This window comes from Leuciscus leuciscus, assembly GCF_965113295.1.
Source record: "Leuciscus leuciscus genome assembly, chromosome: 21".
Classification (NCBI taxonomy): domain Eukaryota; kingdom Metazoa; phylum Chordata; class Actinopteri; order Cypriniformes; family Leuciscidae; genus Leuciscus; species Leuciscus leuciscus.
Genome location: NC_138745.1, coordinates 8,041,718 through 8,061,852, shown reverse-complemented (window position 1 = coordinate 8,061,852; position 20,135 = coordinate 8,041,718). Strand labels below are relative to the sequence as shown.

The window sequence follows — 20,135 nt, the reverse complement described above, 5'->3', positions numbered from 1 at the left end:
TATACCACTCCATTGTTTTGATGCGCCATTAACTTTAAACTGCAAACAGTAAAATACTGCTACCATTGTCATTATGTCTCACGGTTTACCAGGGTCTGGAACCAGACCGTGGTCTGCTATTTAACAACCCCTGGCCTACATCATGGACTTTCCATCCCTGGAAGTCAGTAAGGTTCAGAAGTATGATATTACTAGATGAATACAGAAACATAAACAAACCAGAAACAAACCTTAATCTTTAGAGCTCCTGATTTGATGTTTGTGACATGCTGTTTGAACCTGGACTCTGTGTGAGTCTAAAATCGTCACACTGGAGAAATCATGTGCACCACAGCAGGTATCTGCAGCATCTTTATTTTCTCAGTAAACGGGCCAGGGTGCCGTAGCTCATCCAAGAACAGATTTTCACCCAATGTTAGGCTCGAGAAACTCTGACACAGGCCAATTCTTGCAAAAACCTGGTACAGTCAGTGGGACTAAATTAAATGTGCTGTAAGTAAGCTTCCGACCTCATCCAAAAACCCAGCCCTGCAAAGACATGATTGGCTAAAACCAGTGGTGTAGTCTACGTGATACGCAGGTATACGCCGTATACCCACTAGAAAAGGCCAAGGATTTGCGTATACCCACTTAAAAAAAGCGTGAGGATACGTATCAACTTCGTGTTGTGTCAGAACTTTCACACTTTCATTCATAAATTCACCCCGTCTGTGTTTGCGAAGCGACGGATCGAATCGCGGAATCCAGTCACAAATGGAACTTGCAGAACGTCACGGAATTAGGCTATTTTTGAATGAATAAATCAAAAGTAGCTGCTGTACAATGAATCAAATCTCGATATGGACTAGTGTCTATGAATATTAAAGCTAAAAGAGACTGCAATTGTTCTACGCGTCTCTGGGAATGAGCGCTCAGTGTATGCTACACACACACACACACACACACACACACACACACACACACACACACACACACAGAAGCACGCGTGACTCACGCTCGTGGTGTTTTCAGCGTTTCACTGTATTGAGACATGATGTAGGCTACACATGTGCATTTCATCGCAGAGCTGCCATGAGAGTCACTTGATGAGAATTTCACCATTTCATTTGATAAAACTATCGTCATTCATTCATATACACACAGAAACTGTTATGTCTTTACGACAACCTGTCAAAATAAAAGTTCTGTATAACTTGAAGAAATTATAACATAAATATATTACTATTGCACAGAGTATACTTCAGGCCTAATAATAATAATAATAATAATAGTTTATTAAAACACACAGAAACTCAAATGTCTACAACCCACCAAAATAAAAGTTCGGTCTAACTCAAATTAATTAGAAAGGAATTATTGCACAGTAAAATGTATTTAAAAAAAATTTTTTTTCAAAAACACCATTTCTAAAAGTAAATTTGTATTTGTGCCTATAATGTTTTTTTTTTTAATTGTTGATAATTGTCAACTGATAAAACCTGTGCTTCAGGGACCATATTCATATAACAAATAAATAAGTTGATAACACTTAGTATTTCATAATGCTCTCAATTACATGTCGATGCATACTGTATGCCTTAGTGAGTGTGGTGGTGCTTATGGGGTGACGCTCTGGGCTGGGTGTTATATTAGAGTATACTCACTACAAAAAACTAGACTACACCACTGGCTAAAACAGCACAGGCCACTCCCTTACACGTAAAAAATAAATAGAATTTAGGGTTTAAGTGTTCATTTGACCGCTCTCCAGCAAAAAACAAGTATTCCCATTCCATTGCGTTCATCATAGAAGGGAACATTTCTCCACTTTTTATGGCCTAATCATTTCTTTCAAGGGGGAGTTGAAGAGAACACAGAGGTTTATATCACAACATCTACAAGGATGGCACAGAAAACTCAACATTCAGCTGCAGTCTAGGGTCAGGTTCTTTCCACACCCTCTCTATTTTAATGGTCGAGTCTCAAGAGTATTAAAAGTCAGAGAGAGGTATTGACATTCCACAAAATGATATGAATATTTTATCCTTTGAAAGCTTGGAATTATGTAAATACTCTCTCTGGCCAAACGTAGACATGCATAGGTCGAGAGAATGAAATGGATAAGAGATGGAAAGTCATCCCTCTCTCTCCTAGTCAACATTCTTTGACCTTTCTTTTCTCGCCCTAGGGTTATTCCCATATTGATCTTTTCAGATCACCCCAGATTAACGGCTGTTATCAACTTCTAATGCTTAATAAGCTCACTATCCTTTGTGTTTGTTTTCAGTCTTTAATATTTACTAGTGCTCACGCATTCAGCGTGGCCTTAACCCACCCAGTGTACTCCCTCCTGACCGATATCAGCTGTGAAATGACAGGTCACCAGATTCTGCTCAGTCCTGTTTAAAGAATAAAAGTCAATTCAATCTCTTGAGTTTCAAATACCAGTTGTCATTATTATTATTTGCTTGAGGTGTAAGAGGATTTAATTTGATTTGATTAGAGAGGCATTCATGCACCTCTTATTTTGAGTGGCAGTGGTGGTCAGAGGTCCCTTGCCCCAGGCAAAATGACCAAAAACCAAATATGCAACATTACTCAACCAAAACATATTTTGTAGTACTATATTTAGGAATTTAAAATATATACATATTAAATTTGAGTAAGCAAATTATAATAATGAATAATACTAATTATAAGTGATTATGGCTGGCACTAATCACTTAATCACTTATAAAAAAAAACTTAACATTATTATTATTTATTATTATTATTTTATATTTTGCACTAAAAACATCTTGGCTCAAAAATCTGAGGAGACACGAGTTTCTGAGGAAAGATGACATTAATATAGACAAATTCATAAATATTATCATAGGTTCAGCATTCTGATTATTAAAATAGAATTGCAATAATGATTTACAGAACCATTAAAAAAACTTTTATTGTTTTGAATTAAGTATCTTTTTCTGGCCAAGGCTGTATTATTATTATAATTTGTTATCAATAATACAATAAAAACAGTAATATTGTGATAAATTATTACAAATTAGAAGAACTGGAAACATTTATTATTATTGATGATTATGTTGATGTTTATTTTTATTTTTTTTTATTTTTTTTATGTTTAATTATTATTATACATTTTTTTGGAAAACATGATCAAGATTCTTTGTTAAATAAAAATGTCAAAAGAACCTGTTTTAACCTCCATTCCCTGATGGAGGGAACGCTACGTGGTGTCGATGGGTCGTACTTGGGAGCCCCAATCACCATATGAGAATGGGCGAATGGAATTTGCATGTGCCACTCTCTCATTTGTGCTGAGGAGCTGAGAGTTTGTCCCGGCCATCCAGAGGGTAGTCCAGTGTTGTGGTAGGAGGGACACCATGTCTCTCGCCTCCTCCATCAGGGAATGTGACAACAGTACAACAGGTTACAACACTAACCGAGACGTTCCCTATCTGTCAGTTACTTTGACGTGGTGTCAATGACTTCCATAGGGGTCCCTAGCTGGACTTCCTTTTGACCTTTACTGTTATACAATCACAGCCGTTTGCAGACCAGAGTGCTGAGGAAGGACTGAGAAAGACTGCCACAAGGTGCTGAAAGGCAGGATACATCTAGGGCTCATCAGTCTGGGAACTCATGTGGACAAAAAAGCATATGTTATCACCTCAGGAAAGGGGGAGTTGTCCGCAACTGAGGTGTCCAGCGGCACTGTAAGCCTTCGCCGTCAGAGACGAAGTGAACCAGGCCATGGACGGGAGCTTAGGACGGTTCCCCCAGGTGGCAGCATTCTGCAGGAGCAGGTGCACCACAACTGCATGCTCCACCTTGGGAACCTCTGTGTCTCCCTGGCCACCCCGCTATTGAGGGTAGTGAGTGTGGAAGAGCTCGTGAATCAGGACAAGGCAAAAAAGGGTGCCCTCCATGGCTTAGTGAGCTCTTTGTGCACTTCTGGGAATAAAGGCACTGGATCGGGGTGTGGCTGTAAGTCACGCTCCGAGCCCAAATACCAATCATCCAACCACTAGCATTTAGGACAGGACGGAGGATTCCAATCCAGCCTGATGCTTGCGGCAGCCCGGGCAAACATGGCCTCCAACTCTGCGTCACTCAGACTGGACCACCGCACCTGAGGGTGGGAGTCCAGTCGAGTCTTCCATGTCAGAAGGTGGTAGCCTACCCTGTGATGCTGCTATTGACAGCTCATCCTCATCCGGAGCCCTTAATGAGAAATCAGGTATCCAAATGTATCAATTTACTAATAGTTAGGTAAATGAATCATGCCAATTACGTAATCAATTCAAAGATAATCAATACAAAACATCAAATGCTCTGGAATAAAGAGTAAAAGATGCATACCTGACATTAGAAAAAATACATAATGTTGAGTGTCTGAAGACATTCAGCATTACAGGCTGATCTGACTATAAATCACCCTGAGCCCTTTGCAACATTCCCTTAAATACTCAGACTAAGACAGTGAGGCATGAACTTACAATAGGAATTTTCATTAATCAGTTCTCCCGACCTGATGTGCGTTTCCCAAAAGCATTGTTAGCCAACTATGGTCGCAAGTTCCGTCGTTATCAGCATAGTCCAACGAGTCGGTTGGGCCTACGTATGCTTAAATCTGGAAATAAAGGAACAAATGTGAAGGAAGGACAGGAGGGAAAGAAACTTTCCTGCAACTTCACTCGGTGGGGTGTGGAGACAAATGACTTTGTGTGTTTTTGCTTTCCATACCTCAGGAGATCAAAATATCTAACGTTTTTTTGTCTTACATACTGTATGTAAATGAGCTGTCCCGTTTACAATGGATCCTGCGCACTTGTGTAAATACACAAGGGGAATCATGCAAGTTACATATATGATTGGATGTTTTCATTCAAAATATAATTTGAAGAAGGGTTTTTGGGGAAATGCACTGTACCCACTGCTAGTGTCCTCTTTGCAAATTACTTTTGAATTAATGTTTTCATTGCTAGCTCCTCAGGAGGTCTGCATTTTGATGCCTGTAGTACAAAAGCTGATCTCAACAGCAACACCTTCCATCTTTTTTTAGAAACATGGTCTGATTTGTAACAGGCTGGGAGTTGATAAAAGCACTACTGATGCAACCCGCCAATGCATGGACTCTACAAGACCCCTGAAGGTGTCCTTTGGTTTCAGGCACCAGTATGTTAGCAGCAGATCCTTCAAGTCCTGTAAGATGCAAGGTGGAGCCGTCGTGGATTGAACTTTTTGTTTTAGCATTTCCCACAGTTGCTCAATTGGACTGAGATCTGGGGGATTTGGAGGCCAGAGCAACACCTTGAACTCTTCATCATTATCTTCAAACCATTCCTGAACAATGTGTGCAGTGTGGCAGGGTGCATTATCCTGCTGAAAGAGGCCACTTCCAACAGGGAACACCGTTGTCATGAAGGGGTGTACCTAGTCTGCTTTAGGTAGGTGCCACGTCAAATTTACGTCCACACGAATGGCCGGACCCAGGATTTTCGGACCCGGACCCAGTGCATCCTGGTGCCATCACTTCTCCAGGTAATCAGTGCACAAGTACACAGCCGTCCTTGGGATGTAAATAAAACGTATGCCCATTGTAGGCGCTTTTGATGGTGTACGAGGATAATAGGCACTTTGATTGGTCTCCTGCTGCAGCCCCATTCGCAGCAGAATGCGATGCACTGTGTGTTAAAATATTCCTCTCATAACCATCACTATAATTTTGTGTGACTTGTGCCTCAGTAGACCTTCTGTTGGCTCGGACCAGACGGGATAGCCTTTGTTGCCTTCGTGCATCGAAGAGCCTTGGGCACCCAACACCCTGTCGCCGGATTGTGGATATGATTGCAGAGCGCTTTTGGTGTACAGTAGTACATATGAAAGCGCTATATAAATGCCTCATTCATTAATTCTTTCATAATTGACTTCTTAAGTGTATTATTCATCTTGTGTCTCTCACTAGACCTGGTAAGAACAGTAGAATAGAAACAACAACAACTTTGTGTTTAAAACGATTAAGTATAAATTTGAATCAATGAATTATGTGGCCAATATTTGTCTGAAACAAAGTTATTGAGCAAAAATAACACATCAATATGGGATTAAGTACATATCTGGGTGAACTGAATTTTTTGTTGTTGAAGTATTTACTTTGAAACTATTTCACTCAGAAATGGCTGGTACATTTCACAAACAAGTAAAGAAGCGGCAAGAAACACATTGAATTATACATGAATTTTTAAAGTAGAAAGACTGAAATAGTATGTTGTTGTAATACATACTCCAATAATCTAATCTGCTTTATTTACACCTTGAAAAAAAAAAAATGCCATGGTAAAGGTATCAAGAGCAACGTTAGTTTGGTTTGATCATTTTGCATGTTGAATGAAAAGGGCACAACTCAAGCTTTTTATCAGGAGTACACGCTCATAAAATCTGAAATTAGATAGCTTTTAGCAGCTAAAAAACAAAAAAAAAAAAAACATTTCCTCACAATATAATACGCCATAGTTTCATATAAATCAGTGAATTACAAATTAAAAAAGTAGTTAAGAAAAAAAGATACAAAATGCCACAATATTTAGTGTAATCACATCTGTTGTACCAAATGGTTCTTAGAAACAGCACCACAAACAAAGATCAAGCAAAAGTGTTTCAACACTAATGAAGACTCTGAGGCTCTTTGATTATATGGCAAGCTGCTCTGAATCATGTCATTAGTGCATGTGGGCCCTACTGCTCCCCCTGAGGGGTAAATATAATTTATTCAAAATGTTTTTTATAAAGTTCAGGAACTCTCAACAAAGGAGTGTGGGTCAATTCTTGATGTGAATATTTGATAAATAAGAGTATGCTGGGATTTTCAGTGACAGCACTATCAATGCCGAAATGAATCTGCAGCAGTCAGGAGGTACAGGTTAGTGCTCTTTAAGTTGTTTTTTGTTCATTATTATTGTAATGTTATGTGCTTTGAGACGTGAGGTAGTTTAACTGCTTTTGTTTGCTCCCTGCTGTACGCATTCATGTGTTTTGAAGGAGGGGTGGCTTTGGAGACGCTCTGAATGGGATCTCATGCTTTCAAAGCTAGCTCGCTATTGCTAGCCCCTCCGAAAATTGCCAACTATAATGTATATGTTGAAACTATATATTTTTTAAAACGTTTAGGTTATCAGCCAAAGACAACCTTTGACAGGAGGATGCCAGATGTCAGTATGTGAGGCCATTTACATAATTTTTACTCTATTTCAACTGCTTTCTCTTGTCAAGTCAACTCACTTTTTTATATGGCGCTTTTTACAATACAAATTGTTTCAAAGCAGCTGTATGGTGATAATATAAAATTAATACAACAATGATTGTACTGCAGAAAGTCATTGTCTAGCTTAACCCTCTGAGGTCTGAGCTGTTTTCTGGGCTCTGGAGGTGTTCTGACATGCTCTGACATTTGTGTTTTTTTTCTGTTACTAGTGACATTTTCATGGCTAAAGTCTAATTACACTGTATTCAGCACAAACTCTGCTACAATAATATATCAGCAGCATGTATGTACAAGTTTGTAGTTTTGAGATAATGACATTTATGCGTGGTTTGTGAAAATACAAAAAAATTCTCACTGAAATAAGGCCATGAAACCCATATTGATTATTTCTTCACAAGACTTTTGAAAATTGTATGACATAGCCTAGAATATTTGCTCCAAAACTATGTGAAAATCACCCTGACTGCTCATTCAGATAAGACAATATATTGATTTAAAATTTCTAAGACGTGTTTTGTGTGACAAAGCCATATGCGAAGAGGCGTGATCATCTCATGAATATGTAAGGCTTTAACACCTGAGAAAGACAAAGACACTCCCCTAACTGCCCTATTAGGAGCGATCAGGCCCTGTCATTCAGAGCAACCTTGCACAAAGAATGAGGAGATTTAAAAAAGAATGGCTTTTAGATTGTTTGGATTTATTTACAACACAACATAATCCAAAAATACAAATGACAAAAGAGCACATTGAAAACAATGATCCAAAGACAGAGACCTTTGTGCCAATACCAGTTATGGCAATACCATAAACTAATAAGTAAGAATTTCTTACCTTACATCTTTCTTGTCTTCAAATCGCGTTCTTCTTCTTCTTAGGTAAATCCAATGTAAGCTCAGACGTGTCTTCCAAACTCGACGAAAAGCAGAGACTTGTGAAGTTTTTTGGTGTTTTGTGTTTGAGGTAACGAGGGCGTTCGCGTCCCATGTGGAGATTTGCATGTGAATCTCTTTTGCGCGAGTGGGCGTGTCGAATTAAAAAGTAATTAGCAAGCGTTTGAGATACTGGACATCCTGTTGGTTTTATACAAATTACTTAAACAGAGAATATTTGTTTTCAGTTTGAATCCGATCATTTAAAAGTACACACTTAAATGTGTATAAAGGTGTATGGCTCATAAATGTGTGAGAAGGATTCGCTGAGTTTTGTTTCAGTTTATAGACGTGCTCAAGAAAAAAAAGTTCACCGCGACGGAGAGGCAGAACGCACGCCCTGTTTATTTTCTTTATTTTACAAAAGCACAATGTTTTGTGGACACATACAAAAGTAGAAATATCACAGATTATTTTTTTATATTTCTTTTTTCTGTATAACCATAAATGACGGAGTAATTTAAGTTTATGTTGCTGCTATGTGAAAAAAATCCAGCAAAACGCGTCGGGCGCGTTTCTCGACCTCAGAGGCCACTATCATGCAGAGCTTCATCCCTAATCAAACACACGTGGACAAGCTAATCAGTGTGTTCAGGATTGCTAGAAAGTTTTATCAGGGTTGGAGCTAAACTCTGCAGGACAGTTACCCTCCAGGACCAAACTTGCCCATCCCTGTTGTACAGGGACACTCAAAAACAGTGTGAGATCTAACATAACAGCCAAAGATGTCTGTCTGAACGTGTTTGGCTATAGATCCAGTTTATTAAATGTAATTTTTTTTAAGGCAAACCTAGCAGACCACTCAAAAACTGTGAGATGTGGCAAAGGAGTCCGTCTCATTTTGTATGACTGTAGTGGCGGTGCTTTATAGGGGATGTTGTTTTGGAACAGATAAACCACGCTAATGAGAAAAAGAACCCTACCACAACTGTCCAAATGTCATGTCAGAGATGCGGCTCACAATGTCCCAGCTTCCTGTCTGGGCAATGTACAATAATGGTCAAATGTTTCGAATAATTTGGAGAAATCCTTCTAATATGCTGATTTGATGCACAGTTATTTTCCGTTATTATTGGTGATCAATAATAAGATTATTATGATTATTAACACAGTCATTAGCAAGGTAGAAAACAGTTCATATTTGTGTGGAAACTGTGATAAAAAATGTCATGATTCTCTGATGAATAGAAAGTTCAATGAACAGCATTTACTTGGAAAATAAATCTTTTGTAACATTATAAATGTGTTTACTGTCCTTTCTGAATAAATATTTTTTTTTAACCTTACTTAGCCCAAACATTTGAATTGTATCACAGCTTCCACTAAAATATTAAGCAGCAAAAGCTGTATTTAACAATGATGATAATAATAGGAAATGTTCCTTGAGCAGCAAATCATCATATTAAAAAGGAATTCTGAAGGATCAGGTGAAACTGAAGAATGGAGTAATGATGCTGAAAATTCAGCTTTGCCATTAAAGGAAATATAAATTAATATATTAAAATGGAAAAGACTGGATAAACTTCTGTATGGGGAAATACGAAATTAGCTTTTGTATAAAAGCCATCGCAAAAAGTTTTCTTTTCTCTTCTGAATTTACATCCCATTTAAAAAAAAATTAGAACAAGTCAAATTATTCTTTACTACTTTCTCTCCTTCATCAGAACGGGAACAGCTTCCCATTGTCACCACGCACATTTGTCGCAGAAGACTACAGCTGTGATCTCTCCTGTCTGCTGTTATTTTGAAAGCAGCAGGGTGACGTGTTGACGAGGAGCAGTCAAAGGAACCAAAGCTCAGTGGGATGGCAGATGTGTAGGAGTCGCTCGTGCTTCCAGAACACACTTCACCTCTGGCTTCCAGTCTCACCGCCTCAGGCCCAGCCTTGATTTTACCCAGGCGAGACCATAGAATCTTAATTTAGCGTTACTTAAGGCAGAGGCCACGCTGAGAATCTAAAAATACAAGCAAGCAACAGGAGGCGTCATCTTCAATATCAAGGTGTCTTTGAAGAACAGATAAACTGTTCATGATAGGCACCATGGTAAAGCAGATTAAAGCCTCTACAAACTTCAAGTTAAATCAAGGAGACATTATTCAGTTAACCAAAGAAAACTACTTATAATAGTAATTTGTTTGCAAAAATACATCTGCGTCTGAGACATACAACCGATAAAGTGTGGTCTGTACCGTAGTGTGGCGCGGTCACCGTGATTTTGCCAAGACAGACATGTTCCTGGATCAACATATTTGGTTGATCCTAGAAAAACATTCCTCTCTGCATATTTAGACTTAACCCTATCCCTACCCCTAAGCCCCTACCCATGATTTATCTCTAAAATCAGAGGGGAATGATAGGTGAATAACACTGATGTAGAAGCACCTAACCCTGGTTGTGAGCCTAAACTTGATATAAACTGTAAACTTATCCCTCAAATCTGATTAGTTGTTTGGAATGTTGGGTAACACTTTATGCATTAATTCATGCTTAACTAATGCACATAATCATGTGTTAATGTATGACTCGTGAAGAACTAAACCATTAATCAATTATTACTGCATCAGCAATTAATAAAAATTCGAATAAAACTAATAAAAATGATTCATAGATTTAAGTAATATATGAATTGTTATTAGTTAAATGTGACAATGTATTAATTCCTTAATAACATATATTATTAACTAATAGTATAAACAATGGGTCGAAGCATTTCAACTTCCAGTTGTCTGCTATAATCAATCATTAGCAAATCATTTGCAATGTCATTAAGGTTATGACTTTACTTGTTGAGGCACATGACTATTAACTAATTGTTCATTAATATGTCATTATGGTTTTGGGTTTTGACATCCTCTCTAAAGGTTTGTGGGGCAGTTGCACATGAATGCAGTCAAAGGAATGAATGAATTTCAAAAAATGTCCATGACTTGTTCAGTCAATCATGATTACAGGATGATATATTTTTTTTTAATTACATTATATAAGTGATTATCTGTGTCTGTTTCTGTTTCAAGTGGGGTTTACATGTTTTAGTTCAGATTACTGTGTATTATTGATTGAATAAGTTGTAGACCTGTGGCTTGTTTTGTTGATTGGTTTGTTTTGTGTATTTAAGCTCTGTATTTCAGTTTGTCATCCATTCAATTATTATTATTATTTTTTACATAAGAAGTCTCTTGTGTTCATCAAGGCAGCATTTATTTGATCAAAAAATTTTTTACAGTAAACACAATAATATTGTCATGTCTGTTTTGTGGTTTTGTTTTAAGTTAATGTTTTCATGTCTTTTAGGTTGTGATTCTCACAGTCTTAGTTCCTGGTCATGTCATGTGATTCCCTATTCTCATGTGATCCTCTCATGTGCTTCCCATGTGCATGTCATGTTAATTCAAGGTTTATCTTTTACATTTTGTATCATCACTTATGTAAATAAAATGCACTTGGGTTCTCTTTAACATCATCCTCATCTGCTTCCATGTAAGCATTGTGGCAAATATTGTGAAATGTTATCTAATATTGTGAAACTGTTTTCTATTCAAATAAATGTAATATTCCTGTGATGCAATGCTCAATGTTTAGCTTCATTTCTCCAGTCTTCAGTGTCTGTAAAGTGATCCACTGGAGGCAAGTGTAAATGAGAACCCAAGTGCAGTTTATTATAAACAAAACCAAACATGAAACAAAAACATGGCGTGGCATGAAAACTCATGAACATGAAAAGGACCCACAACAGAGGTTTACAGGTAACAATACTTGAAAATGACACAAGGCAAACATGAGGGCTTAAATACACAGACTAAATGACAAGGGACACCTGTGAACAATGATCAGACAATCAACCAATGACAAGACACATGGCAGGATCACATGACAAACAGGGAATCACATGACAGACATGGAAACATGATGTGAACAAACCCAAAAACAAAACCGTGACATTGTCACTTTCAACACTTTACATTAAGGTCTCATTTATTAACATTAGTTAATGCATTAACTAACATGAACTAACAGTTAGAAATATATGTTTATGGTATTTATTAACCTTTGTTAATGTTAGTTAACAAAAATGTTTGTTCAAGTTAGTTGACAGTGCATTAATTAAAGCTAACAAATTAAACCTTATTTGAAACTGTTACCGATCATTAATGATTTGGTGCTCAAGTAACATTTCTTATTATTGTCAGTTTTGAAAACAGTTTTTGCTGTTTAATATACACTCACCTAAAGGATTATTAGGAACACCATACTAATACTGTGTTTGACCCCCTTTCGCCTTCAGAACTGCCTTAATTCTACGTGACAATGATTCAACAAGGTGCTGAAAGCATTCTTTAGAAATGTTGGCCCCATATTGATAGGATAGCATCTTGCAGTTGATGGAGATTTGTGGGATGCACATCCAGGGCAAGAAGCTCCCGTTCCACCACATCCCAAAGATGCTCTATTGGGTTGAGATCTGGTGACTGTGGGGGCCATTTTAGTACAGTGAACTCATTGTCATGTTCAAGAAACCAATTTGAAATGATTCGAGCTTTGTGACATGGTGCATTATCCTGCCGGAAGTAGTGGTCATAAAGGGATGGACATGGTCAGAAACAATGCTCAGGTAGGCCGTGGCATTTAAACGATGCCCAATTGGCACTAAGGGGCCTAAAGTGTGCCAAGAAAACATCCCCCACACCATTACACCACCACCACCAGCCTGCACAGTGGTAACAAGGCATGATGGATCCATGTTCTCATTCTGTTTATGCCAAATTCTGACTCTACCATCTGAATGTCTCAACAGAAATCGAGACTCATCAGACCAGGCAACATTTTTCCAGTCTTCAACTGTCCAATTTTGGTGAGCTCGTGCAAATTGTAGCCTCTTTTTCCTATTTGTAGTGGAGATGAGTGGTACCCGGTGGGGTCTTCTACTGTTGTAGCCCATCCGCCTCAAGGTTGTGCATGTTGTGGCTTCACAAATGCTTTGCTGCATACCTCGGTTGCAACGAGTGGTTATTTCAGTCAAAGTTGCTCTTCTATCAGCTTGAATCAGTCGGCCCATTCTCCTCTGACCTCTAGCATCAACAAGGCATTTTCACCCACAGGACTGCTGCATACTGGATGTTTTTCCCTTTTCCCACCATTCTTTGTAAACCCTAGAAATGGTTGTGTGTGAATATCCAGTAACTGAGCAGATTGTGAAATACTCAGACCGGCCCGTCTGGCACCAACAACCTTGCCACGCTCAAAATTGCTTAAATCACCTTTCTTTCCCATTCTGACATTCAGTTTGGAGTTCAGGAGATTGTCTTGACCAGGACCCCACCCCTAAATGCATTGAAGCAACTGCCATGTGATTGGTTGATTAGATAATGGCATTAATGAGAAATTGAACAGGTGTTCCTAATAATCCTTTAGGTGAGTGTATTTGTGGAAACTGCTAAGGCAGCAACGTAGTGTCGGCCCAGATTTAGGCCAAATCTGGTACATGTGGATTCAACACGTACCAGATGTGTGCAGGATCTTGGCTGACACTATGTTATGTCTGGGTGTTATATACTACAGTATACTACAGTATACTGATATATATATATATATATATCTCAGTAAAAAGTTTGGGGTTAGTAAATTCTAGGGATATAGAAAGAAATTAAATACTTTTATTCCGCGAGGATCAAATGTGACAGTAAAGGCATTTATAATGTTACAAAAGATTTCTATTTCAAATAAAAGCTGTTCTTTTGACATTGCTATTCATCAAATCATTATTTCATTCATTCATTCATTCATTCATATTAGAAGGACTTCTGAAGGATCATGTGAGACTCAAAGTGTAATGTAAAGTCTGAGAAATGACATGCATTAAAGTAGCTTATGGTTCTTATTAGATCATTATGATAATTGTATTGGCGATTTTCGGCTCAATCGGAATGATGCATAAATCTAAATCAGCTCTTTTCCACGGTATCAGAAGCCTGAAGTGTAATGTAAACAGTAATTTCATATCAAGATTGCATTCATATAGAGCCTAGATGTATACCTAGAACAATTGATAGTCACTACAGAAATATCCATTACTTTTTAAGGTCTGTAAATATGTTTTTTTATGACTGGAAACTCAATGTGCAGTTCTGACTCAACTCTTTTGCTTTTTGTTATTTATCATTTATGGCTTACTCCAATCCATTTCAGTGCAGACTGTGTGCTTTCTGTCAGATTCATTGGCACAATAATTCCTTAGAGAATTCTTGCCTATTATCTGAGGAAAATCTCAGAAATTAAATTTACAATCTTTGTACCATAACGCTAAGAAAGACCGAAAATGTGATTTTAAACAGTTAAATGACTTCCTAAAAAAAAAAAAAAACAGTGTAGTGTCGTAACTTATAGATTCATAAAATGGTGGGCCAGGGGAACAGGACATGGACATGGGGGCCTGGGCCATGAAGCGTTGGTGGGCACTGGTCAGGGCCTGCAGACTCTGGCGTGGCGGCGGCCATATGGGGTGGTGGTGGCGCAATGGATAAGACACATACCTTTGGTGTGAGAGACCCGGGTTCGAATCCACTGTGAGACACCAATGTGTCCCTGAGCAAGACACTTAACCCCTAGTTGCTCCAGAGGCGTGCGACCTCTGACATATATAGCAATTGCTTTGGATAAAAGCGTCAGCTAAATGAATAAATGTAAATGTAAATAAAAGCAACAGTATTATCCATCCAGCAGCATTTTCAATGCTAAGCGCATGCACAGATGCAAAAACCAACTCCAAAATCCAGTGGGAACATGTTCATCTGCTGAAGTATAATTCAAATGGAGCCAGCTCTCATGATGCTCAGAGTGAATGCTGTGGGCTCCAGGAAGACCCGGCTTACCCCAGGGAGACTTTATCTGAAGATAATTTGGTGACTGTCAGATCTCATTCATGTGGGCAGTGTTCTCTGCACTGTGAAACCCTTCTGCTTTTGGGCACATGAAGCAAAGCCCACAGAAAAATCACGCTGGCAGTAATTGGTTTAAATTCAAAGGCCTGATAATATGATTCTGACACATTGCACAATACTGCTTATATGGGTGATTCAAGTTCAAATCTGGTTTGTGTCATTTCTCAAACCCACCTGCCTATTTTTTTCTCTCACCTCTTGCAGTATCCTCCCAATAGAAGTGACAAAAGCTTCCCATTCTTTAAAGAGAAAAGTAACCAGCCCTTCCATGATTCAAGACTAATATGACAACCATTTTCTTGAATATATTATGTCACGCTGTATTTTAAAGTATTTCTGAATGTAATAAAATAATGTGACGTATACACCAATGCAACTTATCTGTATTTTATTCAAGTGTCTATTTACAGTGCAAAGTGCAAAGTAGGGAGTAAGGCCAAAGCCACCAAACGGCTAATGCTAACGCTGGTACGCAGGAAAGGAGAGCAGAGGCCATTATTTATGAATGGATGTCAATGGAGAGGAGGCTTCACTACACTGAATATACCGCTTTAGTTAGGAAACACCTATCATTTAAGTAATCGACAGCCTGTACGCTCTTCAACATGTTTTACGCTAAACAATACTTTTGTTGGGAACGATATGTAGATTTTACTATGATAAAATTGTTGTTTTATAAGGGAAGGCAGAGATGGTAATGTCGTGACAGGCAGGACTCATTTACGGCATTACCATAGTATTTAATTGTAATATTGAGTGATATTGTATATTGTCTAAAGAAAGTAAAAAATACCAATGTTTTTTTTTCTTTGGCTTTCAGGTTTTACCAGTTATGATAATAAGACTTGAACTGTAAATTATGACTATTAGCCTAAAACTGCATGAATGCATATGATATGACGCGGATATTATGCACTTTAATGAATAAAGACAAAATGATTAATTTAATTATAAATATTGTGTTATATTGTATGTTGTTTTATTAAAATAAAACATGAAGTGTTGTGTCAACTACTTTGTGCCAAATGATGATGATATAACGGTTTTTAATGAATAATGGTAAAATACATATCATTTTAATTAATTAAATATGTATTAAATTACAATTCAGTTTTTAGTGTAATCTTAAATGTAGTTTTTTTTGTGCCCTGCAGTGACTAGTACTTAGAATAGACATAGTCTAGACATAGACTAGTAATAGACATATTCACACTTTTTTCCACAGTAAAGCACATTCCACAAACAATGCAGTCCACTGTACCTTTACTAGCAATATAACACCAAATATTGAACATTTATTCACAAAACCAACACGCTAATAATCCACATGAAACTGATTAATGTAAACTGTAACTGACTGTCATACATTTTTTAACTGTGTGCACAGACTTCACTGCCAATAAATGATAGGCTGAGGTGCGTCATGTGATCCAAGTTAGCCGTTACGCTTTCTCCAATGGAAAGAGATACAGACCCTCTCATCTTCCTAATATAAGACCATCTCTGGTAAAGTATGTTGCAGATACTGTTGATGTGATCCACCTTTTGTAGAACCTTTTGCTTTTTAATTAATATAATATACTGTTTTATAATGTAGTGAAATACTGAGGTGCAAATAAAATGTACACTTATTGCAAAGAAATTACTGCTATTTTTACAGTGTAAATAGAATCTATCTGTAAGAAAGTTCCACTGAAGACAAGCTGTAGAACCCACCCAAGTGCAGTTTATTTCCCAAACATGATCAAACATAAAACAAAGACTTGACGTAGCATAACGTAGCATAACTTGACAAACTCTCGACAAACTCTCACCAAACTCTCGACAAACTCTCACCAAACTCTCAGCGACACCTGTGAACAATCAAGACAATAAACCAATCATAACATGACAAATAAGACAAGGGAACACGTGGCAGGATCACATGACTAGAACAGGAGATCACATGACAGACATGAAACAAGAGCATGAAACAAAAACAAAACAAGATGTGACATACAGTATACCCCCCTCTATGGGTGGCTCCAGACACCCAAACAAAACCAAAACAGATACAAATAGTTCTGGAGGGTGGTAGAGCGGAAGCGGTCTTGGGGGAAGGATGGTGGGCCAGGGGAACAGGACATGGACATGGGGGCCTGGGCCATGAAGCGTTGGTGGGCACTGGTCAGGGCCTGCAGACTCTGGCGTGGCGGCGGCCATCTTGGCAGAGGGCTCTGGCGTGGCGGCGGCCATCTTGGCAGAGGGCTCTGGCGTGGAGGGCGGGCGGTCATCTTGGCAGGAGACTCTAAAAAGCGGGGGCCATCAGAACATGACACATAAGACAAGGGAACACATGGCAGGATCACATGACTAGAATAGGGGATAACATGACAGACATGAAACAAGAGCATGAAACAAAACCAAAACAAGATGTGACACTATCGCTATTTGCACTTAGTGTAAACAGCATATCACTAAGAAAATACTACTATTTTAACAGTGTAAGTAGCATCTATCACTATCCAATTTTGACCCAATGCAATTTATAGTCAGGTGCGACTTATTTTCCTGAAAGTATGGTATAACTAAACGAAAAACCCCTCTCAGCGTCTCCAGCATGGGAGGCGGGCACGCTTACAAGGACATTAAAGTTTACCTGCACAGCTCTCACTAGCTTGTCTCCGTTACACTCACCCCCCTAAACCTTACTCCCATCCGGGTTAGGCACCAATGTAACCTTGCCCCGCTCCGAGTGGGACTCAAACCAGCGACACTAAAGACCCCAGTAAATAGCATCAGCTGCTGTGCGCCTCTTGAGATCAGGGGAGTGAGGTTTACCTGTATTGTTTTTTTATTTTTTATTATTCGTTACATTTATATAGCGCTTTTTCTGAGACCTCAAAGCGCTTTACATAGAAGGGGGGAATCTCCTCAACCACCACCAGTGTACAGCATCCACTTGGATGATGCGACGGCAGCCATATTGCGCCAGAACGCCCACCACACACCAGCTTACTAGTGGAGAGGAGACAGTGATGAAGCCAATCAGTATATGAGGATGATTAGGAGGCCATGATCGACAGAGGCCAAGGGGCAAATTTGGCCAGGATGCCGGGGTTACACTCCTACTCTTTTTCGAAGGACATCCTGGGATTTTTAATGACCACAGAGAGTCAGGACCTCGGTTTAACGTCTCATCCGAAGGACGGTGCTCTTTTGGCAGTATAGTGTCCCCGTCACTACACTGGGGTGTTAGGACCCACACAGACCACAGGGTGAGCGCCCCCTGCTGGCCTCACTAACACCTCTTCCAGCAGCAACCTGGTTTTTCCCAGGAGGTCTCCCATCCAGGTACTAACCAGGCTCAGCCCTGCTTAGCTTCAGTGGGCAACCAGTCTTGGGCTACAGGGTGATATGGCTGCTGGCTACCTACCTGCTGGCTACCTGTACAGCTTTCACTGGCTGGCTTCCGTTACACAGACAAAACATCCCTTGAGTCAAAGAGCAAGTTTTATCTCAAAGAGCAATGCTCCAGAACAACAGAGGTTTCATCATGTGAACAGAACAATATATATATTTTACTACACATACTATATAACTTTAGGCTACTCTATTGTAGTAAAAAGAGTGACTTCATGATTTTTTTGAAGAATTCTAACATTGCTCTTTCATTTAAAGGGACTGTGTGTAGGAATTTCTCCCATCTAGTGGTGAAATTGTATTTTGCATTCAAACGAATAATGCTCTCCAGCGCCTCACTTTTTCAAATGCGCGTTGCATCTACGGTTGCCGTTATGTACCAAAAAGCTATGACAGGATGTCTTATAATAGCACTTCGAGTTTTTCATCGGGTGAACAGGTTTGTTATTTAAAACAAACTGAAACTTGAAACAACGAAAAAAAGAATGTTACAGTTATCAATTACTGACTGTGAAAAACATTAACTATGGTAATTAGTAGTAATGCCGCCTTTACTCGTTATATTTTTTGAAGTACGTGCATTGTTAGATATCATCATCATCAGAGCCTTCTCTAACGTTCCTTTACTCAATAGCTGCTATTCATCAAAGAGCCTGTTTAACTTTTAACTATAAATGTTCGACTGTCTATATAATAAAGTACACAACCAAGCAATGAAAAAAAGCTTGTAATTAAGACCGTAACATTGACTTACCTGTCGAGAAGAAAGCAGGCAACTTCAGGGTCTCTTTTGAAAGCTTTCTCCTGCATTAGGTATCCCGACATTAACCCTTGTTTTTGTAATCTCCGGTCACGTTTCCTTTTACGGTCTATTTTGGACTTTTTCGACGACAAGGACTCCTTATCCTGTGACTCAGCATATGTATGAATGAACGGTGTATAAATAATCGTGCAGTGTGCATCCTTTTAAACTTGCCGCGGCAGTGACAAGCGCCTCTCACTGCTCTGCGCCTCCGCTTCTGCTGGCTTCAGTCACGTGACGCTGGTTCTGAACGAAAACGCGTTGTGGAAACGCCTTGGCCTAGTACTTTTTGTCCCTCTCTGCTATTATAGTTTTTCAAGATGGCGGAACTACATGGAAGCCTCCGTGGACCTACCCGTCCTATGTATATAAAGATAATAAATTCTTCGTTTACGAGGATTAGTCTGATCATTGGCATAGGTATTTGTACACCATTGAGGGCATATTTATGAATAAAAATATTGATTTTAGATAATAAAATACCTAAAAAGCTACACATAGTCCCTTTAAAATGAAAACCTGCAGTGTAGAGACCAATGGTAGCCAACCTAGAATCAAAATAAAATAAAAAACTTGACAAATGGGACAATACCGATGATTTAAACAAGTCATATGTTAAATTATGCATTAAATATGACAATGGGATATGATTCACAGTTTAATGGTCTAACGAAACCCAAAGTTTGAAAATGTTTACATGTTCCAATATTTTTTTATTGACCCTTGAACTTGACAAATGGGACAATATGGATGAATGTTCTCTAGATGCCTGGCTTGACGTTAAAGGGGTGGTATAATGCCCTTTTCAAAAGAT

At 38.7% G+C, this 20,135-nt stretch overlaps 1 long non-coding RNA gene across 1 annotated transcript in view; it reads right to left on the bottom strand.

Annotated features, from left to right (window-relative positions):
* Positions 1-8,079: 8,079 nt before the first annotated feature.
* LOC309485002 overlaps positions 8,080-20,135 on the bottom strand; it is a 102,220-nt gene continuing 90,164 nt past the window's right edge. Inside the window, exon 4 of the long non-coding RNA XR_014201013.1 lies at positions 8,080-8,704. This is a non-coding gene — a long non-coding RNA (uncharacterized lncRNA). The remainder of the gene's footprint in view (positions 8,705-20,135) is intronic.